Below are 13,714 nucleotides of genomic sequence, written 5' to 3'. Positions count from 1 at the left end.
TCCAAGACCAGCACGTTGCCCCTGTGCTCTCCTCCGTTCACAAAGATAGCATTGCAAGCTCCTCAGAACCACTTTTCTAGACTTAAGAATGATGCTGGCCTTTAAAGGGGAGAATACACCCCCTGCCTGCAGTTCAGCTGACAGACAGGCCTAGCACCTTATTCATGAGATAGGATAGCACATGGTCATTGGCTCAGATCCCAGAATACGTGTCTCCTTCGACTGAGAACAACACCATTCTATGCTCTGCTACTTATGGTATTATTCATTGGTTGGTTGGGTTTGTTAGTTTGCCTCATGGGAACTCAAAGCAAGTGCCCTCCTTCAACTCTTTCACATAAGCACATTTGACACAACCTTATTAAATAAAGTGTTACCTCACATGCATATTAGAAAACAATAGAAAAGAATAAACAGAATTGCTTAATACATCAGCACAACATTTGCACATTGCACATTGAGTCAAAAATGACCATTGTATACAAAATACATTTTGTTATACAAAATATAATATTCCTCTGGTTTTTCTTTTAATAAATCACCAACAAATCAAATCAATCCCTTTACAGGGTATAGGTCACATTTCTATCAAATCATATTCATGAGCAGGGTCTGCAAGAAACCCCTTTGCAAAATACCACAAAGCTACTCTGTTCATACCCACATGAGCATATGACAATTCTCCTTAAAAAAAAAAAAAACTTCAACAGCAACTAAGTAAAAGGAAAGTCTGCCAATGCTAGGTGTTCAACCTCAAACTAAACAACGACGTATATCATAACACCTCTTTGCAAGAATGAAATGCAAAAATGCAATGAAACAAGGTTAAATGAATCAATCTTATATCTCAAACCAAAAGCAAAATGCAATAATGGAAACGTAATGTTAAATGAATCAATCATCCACTTCAGAAATGCAATAACCAGCAAGAGCACACATTTAAGACGATATTCCCCAGTACAATAACATATGGGATGCCTGCTTTCTAAGTCAAGCAGGTAATCAATTGTAGCTGTGGCCTGTAGATTGTGACAGGAACATCTGATCAACCATTCAGGCTTGCATGGCATCTTAGATACATTCTATATGGAAAGCCCCTAATTATTTGACTTACATGTCACTTAATGGACAGTGTAGCTGGGTGTAATGTAGATCTATGATGTGCATCAACAATCTCATTAGTACGTCCCCTTCAGCTTAATGCTGGAGTAAACACATTTCAATGCTCAGCGACCTATCTGTCACATGCAAAAGCTTGCATTCTCTGTCTGGTTGTCAATCTGTAGCAAAACGTTGCCAACGTGTTTGAGGCCACCTTATCTGTGCCCAGTATAAAGTTTCTGGGGCATGATGCTCCAAAGCAACTATCTCTTTGCTATCTCAGTCCCCAGTTCTTTGCCCCTGACGATTAGTGCCATCGGTGTGTTATCATAGCAGAGCCAAATGCCTGCATGCACAAAGTACAAGGCCCTTTGCAAAGTGCATCCGTGGGGGACTGCCGTTCTAATCCTTTGTATGAGGAATTATAAACGAAATTGCTGGTCTCTTTGCTTTTTTAATCTGCAACCTATGGAATTATATACAGAGCTAAATATGTATGTATTACTCGGTCATTCATGAATGGAAATGTACTATAAAACTCACACTTCACTGAGAGGTTGCTTTGCAATATAAAAGCAAATACAGGTTAACACAGGCATCTAGCGTTTTCAGCTTTACGTTTCTCCGGCTATTCAAGGCACAATAATGCTATTCTCAATATATCTTGTTATACTGCTCTTAAAGCACATATCATTATATTCGACTAGCATTGCCTTGTCAGCTCTATGCTAGATTGTTTAAATGAGGGGATTCTAGCATGTCATGGTATCTTCATATGTTACTTCCCCACCCTGGAGGGCAGAACAGGTGGCAACACATGACAAAACCAGCAGGCCTCCCTGAAAAACAGAAGGACCATCAATGGAGCTGTAATTGAAGGGCTGGCTAAAAGAATGGGTGGGCCAAAATCGGCTATCAAACTTCTTTTTGGTGGAAAGAGTACCAAGCAGGGCACGGCACGCCTACTGGGAAACACCCCATGACCAATAATTGCCAAGTTATTGAATTATAGACTGTGACCGTGATGTGATAATACAGACAGCTAGAACGAAAGGGATGAGAAATGTGAACGGAGTGAGAGTCGCCATATACCCCAAAAGCAGTCCAAAAGGCATGCCCATTGTTTGAGATGACAAAAGGGAGGCTACACGAGAGAGAGAATTAAAACACGCAACTTTGCACCCGACCACTCTCAGAGTGGTAGCCACAAAGGGAGTTAGATTCTTCAAAGATCCGGCAGAGGCGCAGGACTGGACAGATTCACTAGGCTACAATGAAAAAGGAAGAGTGAAGGACTACTGAGCTGGGAATAAAGGGAAGAAATATCCATGGACCATGACAAGAAGAGAAGTGCGGCAGGAAGGAAAACGAAACACATGGAACAAAGAAAGCATCACATGCATTAAGTATACCAAAGCGGAGAAACAATTAACTGATAGCCCCACATGCACAATGTAGAGAACGAGAAAGGAAAAAAGAGACTGTCAGAGTGGGGCGATCCAATGTAAGCAGTCTCACCTAAGGGTGAAATAGAATATTTTCAGGTTTCAAGAGCGACAGATGCTTCCATTTGAGGGGGAAATATGGGGAGAGGTGTGTTGGAGGGAAAAAGTTAATTCTTCAGGTTTGGCAAAAACTGCATCACTTGTTGAGGAACCCCCAAGGAAATCCATCACAGTTAAGGGGGCAGATAAGATGGGCAACCGACATTACAAGATAAATAATGGGAGCGATAACAGAGATGGGATCTCACTGACGTGCATGACTTGGAATGCAAATGGGCTGAATAGTAAAAGAGGCCTAGTGTCCAAATTCCTCAGCAGACAGAAGACAGACATTGTGATGTTACAAGAGACCCACTTTGTGAGAACAGCTTGCATCTTTCTGGGAAGGACACAGCACAAAGTGGTTGAACATGCAGGGTTTTACCGTGAGGCTGGAGGGGTGGCTACCATGATTCGACGAAACTCCCTTCTGGCGATAGCCAAGATGAACAGGGGCACAGAGGGGATCTATGTCCTGATTATGGGGGAACTATGGGGTAATCTGTAGGCATTTTAAATGTGTATGCACCGCCACAACTGCAGGGTACCATGTTATAAACTTTACAATCAATATTAACAAATCAAGTAGCAGACATGACAGTGATGGCAGGAGATTTCAATGAGACCGTACAACCTGAGATATAAGTCCACATAGAGAGGAGATTAGATCCTGCATGTACAATGTTTAACACATTTATAGAAGCCAGGTGGTTGAAGGATGCATGGCGGGAGCTTCACACCAATGAAGAGGTATACTCCTTTTACTCTAACGCCCATAATTCACTATGGAGACTGGGCTACTTCTTTGTTCCCGGCAATTATGGGGAGAGAGAAGGAGACAGCCCTATATATTAAACTCTCAGGGAAGGTGCTGAAGGGGGAACAGATGTGGAGATTGAATGCCTATTCGATCAATAAACCCAAGTATGCAGATATTTTGGAGGAAGGGATAGAAACATATTTCACCTTTAATGAAGGGACGGTCAACAGTCATAATACTATAATACTATCATACGAGGCCTATAAAGTGGTAATAAGAGGGCAACCGATGGCAGCAATAGGAAAAGCTCAGAAGGGAAAGGCAATCCCAACTTATTGTGCTAAAAAAGAAATTGGGAGGAGGGAGGAAAATTATGTGAAACAAAGGACTGAGGATTGAAAAAGTGAAATGCTTAAAACAAATGCCCAATACAAGGTATTAACCACAGAGGAGGAAAACTGAGCCTGCGGGGACAAAAGAGTAAGACTATACGAGCTAGGAGGCAAGTATAGAAAAATGCTTGCTTGGTTGGAAAAGATAGATGAAGGGACAAGATGGCTGAGGGAGGCAATCGACATGAATAATGAATGCTGTGTGCGGGGAGATACCATTGCAGAGGCATTCGGCCAATACTGTTGAGAATTATAACAAGATTGCGATGTCCTTGCATGGAGTATAATGCACAATGTTTGGATGATATCTAGCTAACCTTTATAGGGGATGAGGTGAAACAAGAGCTAGAGGCTGAAATTAGCTTAGAGGAAATCTAGACAGCAATTACCCAATTGCAGATCAGAAAGACACCTGGCCCTCATGGGCTCCAAATCGAGTTCTGGAAAAAAGCAAGAGAGAAAGTACTCAAAGGAATGAGAAGCGTGTTGCAGGAGAGTTACCAAGTTAGGGAGATGCCCGACAATCTAAGAATAGCAACGACAGTGGTCATTCAAAAAGAAGGGAAACCCTCACACACATGCTCAGCATATTGCCCTAAATCCCTTCTGAATGGGGAGACCAGAATACTAGCAGAAATTCTAGCAAATAGACTGATCAAAATAATTGATCACATCATAAACTCGGATCAATGCAGGTATGTTCCTGGATGGGCAACTATAATGAATTTACAAAGGGCACAAAACGCACTGGGGAAAGACTCCCTCCTGCAGGGCCGAGACAAACTCATGGCCTTCAATGTAGAAAAGGCTTTTGACTCCATAAAATGGGACTTTCCTTGGGCGGTGCTGGAGAACGAAGAGTTTGGGCCATTTTATACTCCATGGGTTAAACTACTACACACTCACTCTAAGGCAAAGGTTTGGGTCAACAGGCATACATTGAGCAAATTTTCCCTACAGAGAGGCATGCACCAGGGATGCCCACTGTCTCCACTGATGATCCTAGTGGCAATCAAACCACTGGTGGAAAGGATCAGGGGGGGCCAAATACTTAAGGGTTTCAGACGGCCTGGGGGTGGAGACGACTGGATTGCGTTATACGCCAATGATATCTTGATCCACCTCAGCGACCCAAAGGTCTGCAGACCCCTGGGCTGAAGATTAACTGGGGGAAATCAGTAGAATTAAGGGAGTTGCAGAGGCGATCCCTGAGGGATGCCGACTGACGACCACTTCAGAACCCTTTAGATACCTTGGTATTAAAATTAGAATGGAGGAAATAGACTTTTGGAAAGGGAACTTAGAACTGGTACACTCGAGTCTGCAAGACAATATCAAACACTGGGCCAATATACCTATATCACTTATTGGTAGGGCCAACCTCTTCAAGATGATGGCTCTGCCGAGGCTGCTCTATGTGCTCCAAAATACCCCATTGAGAATTCTGAGAGACGTTTTCCAAAGGATCAAGAATCTATAAAGAGAAACTATTTGGGAACAAGGGGCTCCAAAAATAGCACTCAAAATGCTTACAATGTCGGTTCGGGAAGGAAGGCTAGGGTTACGGGTTACACAAGTATTATTTATTTATTTACATTTTTTTTTATAACACACTTTATACCTGAGTTCGGTTTCTAAGCACAGATCTGGGATACGAACCTCTGTTGCTCGGCATGATCTTGCTTCCCAGACCAGCACGTTGCCCCTGTGCTGTCCGCCATTCACAATTACTGGGCTTCGCAGCTACTGACTGTGAATGAATGGATGTTTGGGGGATCTGCCACAGCCCACATACGATTAGAGATTGAGCTGATGGAGGGACATGCCACACTACAGATTCTGTATGAAGCTTCTAGTGGAAAGAACTACCATCTGTAGGGCAGAGAATAATCCAGATAAGGAAGGAAGTGAACAGAGCAATGGGATGAGAGGGGAAAATTACACTGGATTCGCCATTATTGTAAAACCACAAACTAATGTCAAGTATAATGGAACTACTCATCTAAATGTGCCCTCTGATGGTGCTCTTATATGTCTGGGAGGAATGTGAGGTTGATACTGGCCAAAAAGACTTGGCATCACACTATGAAGGGAGGGAATGGATCAATGTTATGGACTGGAAAAATGGGTATCCGGAAGGAGCTATAGCTATTATTAATGCCTACCGTAATCCGGCAGGTATCACTGATGACAGGTTTCTCAGTGATATGGAACTTTTACTGAATATAGTAGCTCTTGCCCCGGATATTAGACATTGTCTGATAGCGGGAGATCTAAACATGCAATTACTATCAACTAAACAACAACACAAAACAGGTTTTTTCAGAAAATGGTTAACTATGATGGAAAACAGAAACTTTGTCATTTGTAATGGTTCCATACAGGGGGATATACCTCCAATAGATACCAGGCGAAGAAATACCCGTGCTTCCATCATTGATTACATGTTTGTTGACACATCTATGTTTAACAAAGCAACTCAATTTACAGTATGTAACCAAGTAAACAGTGATCATGAACTGTTAGAGTTGCAGTGGTCAATAGACTACAGCCAGAATCCAAGAGCAGAAGAAAAATATCAACATGTTCTGACAATAAATAATGCAAGAACACGATTCACGTGGAATTGTTCAGCCTTAAGGTCATTTCACATGAATCTGGAGCAAACACATCTGGAAAGCCCTAACTTTAAAACCATGCATATACAAGCTTTCTTCACTTATATCAAAGTCTCAAACAATTTTGCACAATTTCGATACATTAATTCAATATAGAGATACAAAAGAAGAAAGCTTGCTTAAGAAAAACAAAGAGAAATGTTGCAGCCTCATCAGATAGCAACAAGAAAGGAGCTATTAGAGTGGCCAAATGATGATGAGCTGATGAATCAAAGAACCACACATTTCAAAACAGCACTGAAGGAGTTCCGTGAGCCCACGCCTGATCTTTTATGGCTCATGATACATTCAGGTTTCCTTGCACATTTGCGAATCAGGGCCATCGGATTTTTGAAGGGTCTAAATTAAAAGAAAACTGATCCTTGATTCAATTGACAACTATATATGACATAAATTACAACATATGAACCCAGCTGGCATTGAGCTATTATAAGATGCAAAGTGTAGGGAATCAACTAATTGATTGACAGACGACAGGTTGGAATGAATTATCTATATTTCATGTTTGTAATCTGTTGTGCAATTTGCATTTTATTAGCTGTTTTATTCTTTTGCTAGTTCTCCCTAATTTTAAACAATGTTTTTTCTTTTAATTATTTTAAGTGTTTATTGAAAACGAAACTAAAATGTATTTTCCTTTTACTTTTTTCTAATTTTATGTTTGAATAATATGTAAATACTGTAAAGTTGACAAAGTTCAGCTAAATCAATTAAAAAAAACAATGGATATATAGGTCAAGACGGTGCCCTACTAAACACAACAAAATATTGGGGAAATTGGTAGGAATGGACTGAGTTGGTTGGGAGGTGCATACCAGTCTGCGGGGGGAAGCCTCCTGGTCTTAGATGGGACTTGATCAGGAAATGACTGATAAACCTGGCAAAATCAATAATGGACATTGGGGGTAAGTTGAGGGAGGTCTCGGGGATGTAATTTAAGAACTATGCTACATGTTAAATTGTTAATGTATTGAAAAAAACTCAATAAAGAATTTTAATATAAAAAGAGAGCACACTATAACTATCATTAAACCTGGGTTAGAGGCAGGCTAACATTTTCCCAAAATTCACAAGGTCTTGCAAAATCCACCAGGATGTCTGATTGTTTAACTTCATGGCACTACTTTAGAAGCATTAGATACATATATTGATTCCATCTTGAAACCTTTAGAGATGAAGACAACTTCATTTTTGGCAGAGTCCAGGGATGCTAGCAACATAATTGATGGAATGCCCTTTCAACCAAATAAACATGCGTGTCTCTTTGAATGTAGAGTCATTGCACACCAACATTCCCCAAGCGGAGGGCATATGAATTATGAAAGATTTTTTGGACTCTAGTGAATATCTACAAAGAGTTCCTACATCATTTATTATAGAGTTATTGAGCATAACACTCAGTAAACACTTTTTAGTTTTAAGAACTCTTATTATATGCAAATGAAAGGGACTGCCATGGGACAACTTTCACCCCTAATCTTGCGACTGTATTCATGGCCAAAGTTGAAGAATTACCTATCTTTACTACAGGAAAAGAGTTTGCATCTGCCATCAAACTATAGAAGAGGTACATTGAAGATATCCTGATGATATGGGATATGGAGTTTTGCAATATTTTAGACAAATAGACTGTATTTCTTGATTTGATTATGAAGGGAAAGAAGGCCAGCAGTGTATTCATTTGGAAAACCAACAGATCTTAACACTTCTTTGAGTACAGTAGCTACCATCCTCCATTTATAAAGAACAATATCTTCTATGGTCAACTGGTGAGAGCTAGGTGCAGTTACACGCTCATATCTGACTTTGAAGAACAAGCTGCTTCATAATAAAGAAACTACCAGTGAGAGGATATCCTGTATTTTATTACATTCTCAAAATATCAAAGACAACTCAGGTAACTTAGTAGAAATGCAACCAAAACAATGTATTCTCAAGAACTGGCATTTAATTGATTAAGTAACTAATCTTTTATAACACGCTTCAAACAGGAGACCAGTCTCTAAGCATGGGACCAGGATTCAAACCTGTTTTTCTATGCGTTGTCTTGCTTACAAGACAAACACGTTGCCCCTGAGCTATCCTCCTGGACCCAACTTAATGAACCAGGACTGAAGCGCCTGTTTTTTGCATTCAGAAAGGAGCAAATATGAGAAACACCTTTGCTTCTGCTCACAGAAAAGCCATGAACCCAGCTAATACTTTGCTGATAGCGTGGGGTTTTTAACACATCAATGGCCACTCTCCATGTGGTAACTGCAGTGTTTGTAGATTTACATCTAAAGAAGACACCCTTACACTTGTAAGCAGTGAATGGAAATTAAAAACACACAACACACGTAAAAGCAAACATTTTATTGACAGTACATTATGCCCTTGCAAAACATCTCATTCGGTAAATACTACAATTGCGGAGCATAGATCTATAATTCGTACACAAAATATGTCTGCAACCATGGTCCAACCTTTTGTGGAACAATTGCATAGTCTGCACAGTGGTGGATTTTAGAGAAAATAGACAGCTCATCTGGTTGCAATTTGGAACAGAAACCTGCAGGCAGAGAACAATTTTGGCTCTATAATCTTCAAATCCACATTGAAGGTCTGAATGACATGGGTGAATGCCATCAATTAGGCTGTGTTTAATTGACACAAACATTAGAGTCTTCTGTAATAACACTTAATGGCTTGTCTCTATGATTCAGTATGAATACTATCTGTCTTTTACATTATTTAAGAGCAAACCTCTTTAAAATGGCAGCAGGTGTAGACGGGTCTCTTTCTACCTCTAAACAACAGTAACTACTTCTGGTATCGTATTACAGGTGTTAGTTTCACCGCGTCACATTTTAGAACTAAACATCACCAGCAACGAGGTTCCAGTGAGACTTTATGCATAGCGGATAGACTAACACACATACACAAGTGAGGTAAGACATGTCTGTTTTACAGGGAACATGACCTGTGATCAATTCTTATCATTCGCCTTATTCTCTAAATTAATGTCTTTGCAAATAAAGAAAAATGACGGTTTGCGATCAGAGGCGTTGCTAGGGGGGGCTAAGGGGGCTATAGCCCCTGGTATTTTGGTTGTAGCCCCGGATAGAATCTCAGGAGCTAAAAACAAAAGGCTAGCTAGCCCCAAGTGCCAACAGTCCCGACATTAGCATAGCCCCGGGTCTTTTCCAGCACTAGCAACACCCCTGTTTGCAATACAATATGTTTGCATTTTAGTATTGTGAAGAGGCAAAAGAAACCCTACAGCAGCTACATTACAATAATGAAAAATAAAAACAGAACCTGCTATGCAGTCATGATTTACTTATGAAGACACAACAGTGGGTGAGTGAGACTGATTTAATTAATATGAATCATGCATTATCAATTTCTTTCATTTGCCTTATTTGTTAAATTGACTCCTTTGCAAATAAGGAAAGACTACATGGTTTGCAAGGCCGTATGTTTGTAATTCTAGTACCACGTAGATGCAAGACTGATCCTGAAGCAGCTACACTATAATAAAGGAAAAATAAAATGGAACCATTTAATATCATGGAGGTTGTGATCTAATTATGAAGACATCGCAATGGGTGAGTGAGAGTGATCTAATGAATAATTTGCACCATTTCTGATAATCAGCAAATATCAAATTTATTTACAGTTTGCGACAGCTGAATGCAAGTAATATAACATGCTATCATCATATATTGTTTCCAGGTTCACAAATAGAACCTGTTTGACCCCAGATTGTTGAGGTAGAAATGTTGTGGAAATTATATGCATAAATCAATCAATTCAAGTATCACTGACTAAAGTCTAAGGAGTTGTCTGTTAAACCTTTTGTTGATTTAAATATACCCAATGGCCCTGAAGTAGATGTCATTCAATAGTCTATGAATTTTCATTAAAATCAGCAGACATCACTCTGAAGACGTGCCCAAAACTAATAATCTATGGTGTTTCATCTCACTAGCATACTTGCAGATATATTTTACATGTTGGGAGGTCTTTGTAAAAATACAACCTGTATATCTATTCTCACATAATGGTCTTTTCCTTTGATGTTTCTGTATATACAAATGCTTTTATTTATTTTTTACAGTAATTAATGAATTTAATATACTTACAGCCAAACAATGGCTTTGTATATACAACACATATGCAATTTCACACTATAAATACATAAAACATAAAAACATAAAAAGAGGCCTTGTTTCCACCTCTTACAGTGCTTCCTGTTAAACTTAAAAAATCCCTTGGGACAAGTCTCCTAAAAACTCCATACATACAACATAACGTTTAACAATATGATATGATATGATATGACATTCATAACAAGCCTATACACAAGTGTTTCAAGGCGCGATGAGGCAAGGGAGGGGAAACAGAGGGAAGACAGAGACAACGATCCTACTAGGCTGGGTGACATTGAGATTGCACAAGTGCGGGGGGGGCAGTGCGGGGGGAGAGGGGAAGGGGCAGCACATAGGATAACAGTAAAATAAATAAATAAGACAATAAATAAGAGTGTGGCCAGCTGGTGGCAAGTGCAAGGGTAAGTGCAGGCATCGGGTGTTAAGTGCTGGTAGAGGCTGTAGGGATACAGAACAGTCCCTGAGTGCAAGGGTTGCCAGGGGCTCAGTGCAGGTGTGCAACTGGTAGGGAAGGGACCTGGGCAAGAGATTAGGGTAGCCAGGTTACCAGTGGAATTACAGATTCAGCAGGGAGATCAGCAGGGGAGAGGAGGAGAGAAAGCAGAAGCAAAGAGAAAGGTCTTGAGGTGCTTCCGGAACCAGAGATGGTTCTTCTCAAGTTTCTGAGAGGCAGGGAGGCTGTTCCAGAGGGAACCCCAGCAGAAGAAAGAGATCTACCACCAACTCACTGCTTGGAGAAGTGACTGACCCTGAAGGAGTTGGAGGCAGATGAGCGAAAAGCTTGAGAAGGAAGATATTTAGGAAGAGAGAGTTGAAGGTATTGAGGTCCCAGGCCCCAGAAGGCCTTATGGACAATGCAGAGGGTTTTGAACATAATCCTCACCGCCCCTGGGAGCCAGTGCAGAGATTTCAGTCCTGGAGAGATACGATCCCTGGGCTTGAGGCCAAGGACAAGTCTTGCAGTCCTTTTTCGGATGAGTTGCAGAGGGCGGAGAGTAGAGGCAGGCAGATTAAGCCATAGGCTCTTGCAGTAGTCCAGCCTAGAGAGAACCAGAGCTCTGGAAACAGTGAGCTTCTGAGTGAAGGAGAGGAAAGGAAGAATACCTCTGAGGAGGTGCTGCTGGTATTGTGACTTCTTAGAGACGTCAGAGATGTGAGGAGAGAAGAAAAGTGTGGAGTCGAAGATGACCCCAGGGTCTTTAGCCTCACAGGTGGGAACAGGAAGAGGGCCAAGAGTGGCTGGCCAGAGAGTGACATATATATATGATATATGGGATTAACATAATTACCCTGTAGCAACAAGGTCCACAGCAATGTTGCATCATCACAATTTATCTTATTACAATAGGCTTTCATGTATGTTCTCCTGTTAGCATATAAGCTAACACAATGGCACATTATGTGTTCCGCAGATTCGATTACCATTTCCCCACAATTTGACAAAAGCACTTGAACTGCCGTATTCCCCTGTTTGCTCCCTCTATTTCCAATATCTGAGTGCTGTTAAATATAAGAAGGAGATACCACCTGATTATGGCACTTTTAGGGTAGGCCTCAATATATTTTGGCACAACACTATGTTCCAACCAGTACCAGATAAACGGCCCACCATTTACAGTTGATGCTAATCGTACAAAATCAGCATTCCTCCCACACTGGTGTGTTTTTTCTTTTACCCATCTGTTCTGCCCTTTTCGCATTGACCCCTCAATCTGGCATTCATGTCCTGTCATCCAGATTCTGTGTTTAGCCAACAACTTCCAAGCGTTCCAATTCTCTCATACTCATTCATTTATAGGCCTGAAACACCTCAACCATGATTGTTCCATTGTCTAGGTTCAGCAAGTTCTCATAGGCCAGGGTAACTTTACTGTTGATATTCTCTTGATATCAAATTCTTGCAGTATATATTCAATCGGGAGCAATATTTGCATTCTAAATAATATGTGAAGAATTGTACCTTCAAATTTGACTATCTCTGCCATATAATGTGTCCCTCATACTTCAACACCATATAACAAACAGGGCACAATTTTAGCCGTGTTTAGAAGCAATGTTGAGCCCAGGAGAGGAGAGCCCCCTTCCTGAATATATTTGGTAAGCAGGCCGCCAATACCGGGCCTGTTACGCGACCGCCGCCACAATTTCAGCAAAGGACATCTAAATTCAGATGTGCTCACACGCAGCACTGCCGCATGATTTTTCTGCTTATAAGTGCATCCACGTTTGAAATATGCTGCCAGATCGCTGAATTCGCCATCAAGCACAACGAGGAGTGCCCTTTCCAAGATGGCCGATCCTGGCCTGATGGATCTGCAACTGCTACAGAACAAGCCCACGACCTGCTGCTAGGCCTGGATTGGCTGCTGCAGCCTACATCAGCACCTATCAGGCGTCGGCAGGCGTAAGCCGGCCCACCCTCACCAAGGCCCAGGAAACAAGGCTGCTTCCTGTCCTTAGCCTGTCACTAGCCTGCATGCCCATCGCCAGAAAGCCTGCCTGTCTAAGCGCTGTCCTCGTCACAAGGTAACTTTGACAATCCTTATCCTCATCTTGTTGCAAAAGAAATCGCCTCGAGCGCTGACACTATCTGCAACCCTACCCTTTCACAGTGGCAACCCCCTGCTTATAGACCCGTAAGAACCCCGAGGATCGGACCTATATACTCCCTTTGCCACCTTCCTGTCCTGCTCTGACTCTTACCCAACATCAGCCTACTAGCCTACTGCACCGTCCGAACGAACGCCCAAGCAAGCTATCCCACCTCTTGCACTTGTCACGCTCCCCGAACGGCCGGCAGTGCAAAAACCCTCCCGCTCGTCTTCAAAGCGTCCCATGTGTTACGGCTGCCTGCCCGGTGCACTCCACTCGCGATACGCCTGTAATGCAAAAGCCTGTTACGAATGATGTTGCCTCTACCAAAGTAAGTTGCTATGAACTACAATTCTAATCTGCTCGTGCATACCTTGTTCACATCATACCTTGCCTAAATCCATTCGCAAGCATAGTAGTAAATTGCGCCTATTATTGTATCAGTTCTGACCCCGTAATCTGCACAAACATATCTCCCGCAAATTATCTATGT

This window comes from Ambystoma mexicanum, chromosome 1q (assembly GCF_040938575.1).
Source record: "Ambystoma mexicanum isolate Mex_15411 chromosome 1q, UKY_AmexF1_1, whole genome shotgun sequence".
Classification (NCBI taxonomy): Eukaryota; Metazoa; Chordata; class Amphibia; order Caudata; family Ambystomatidae; genus Ambystoma; species Ambystoma mexicanum.
Note: the sequence above shows the minus strand (reverse complement) of the source record.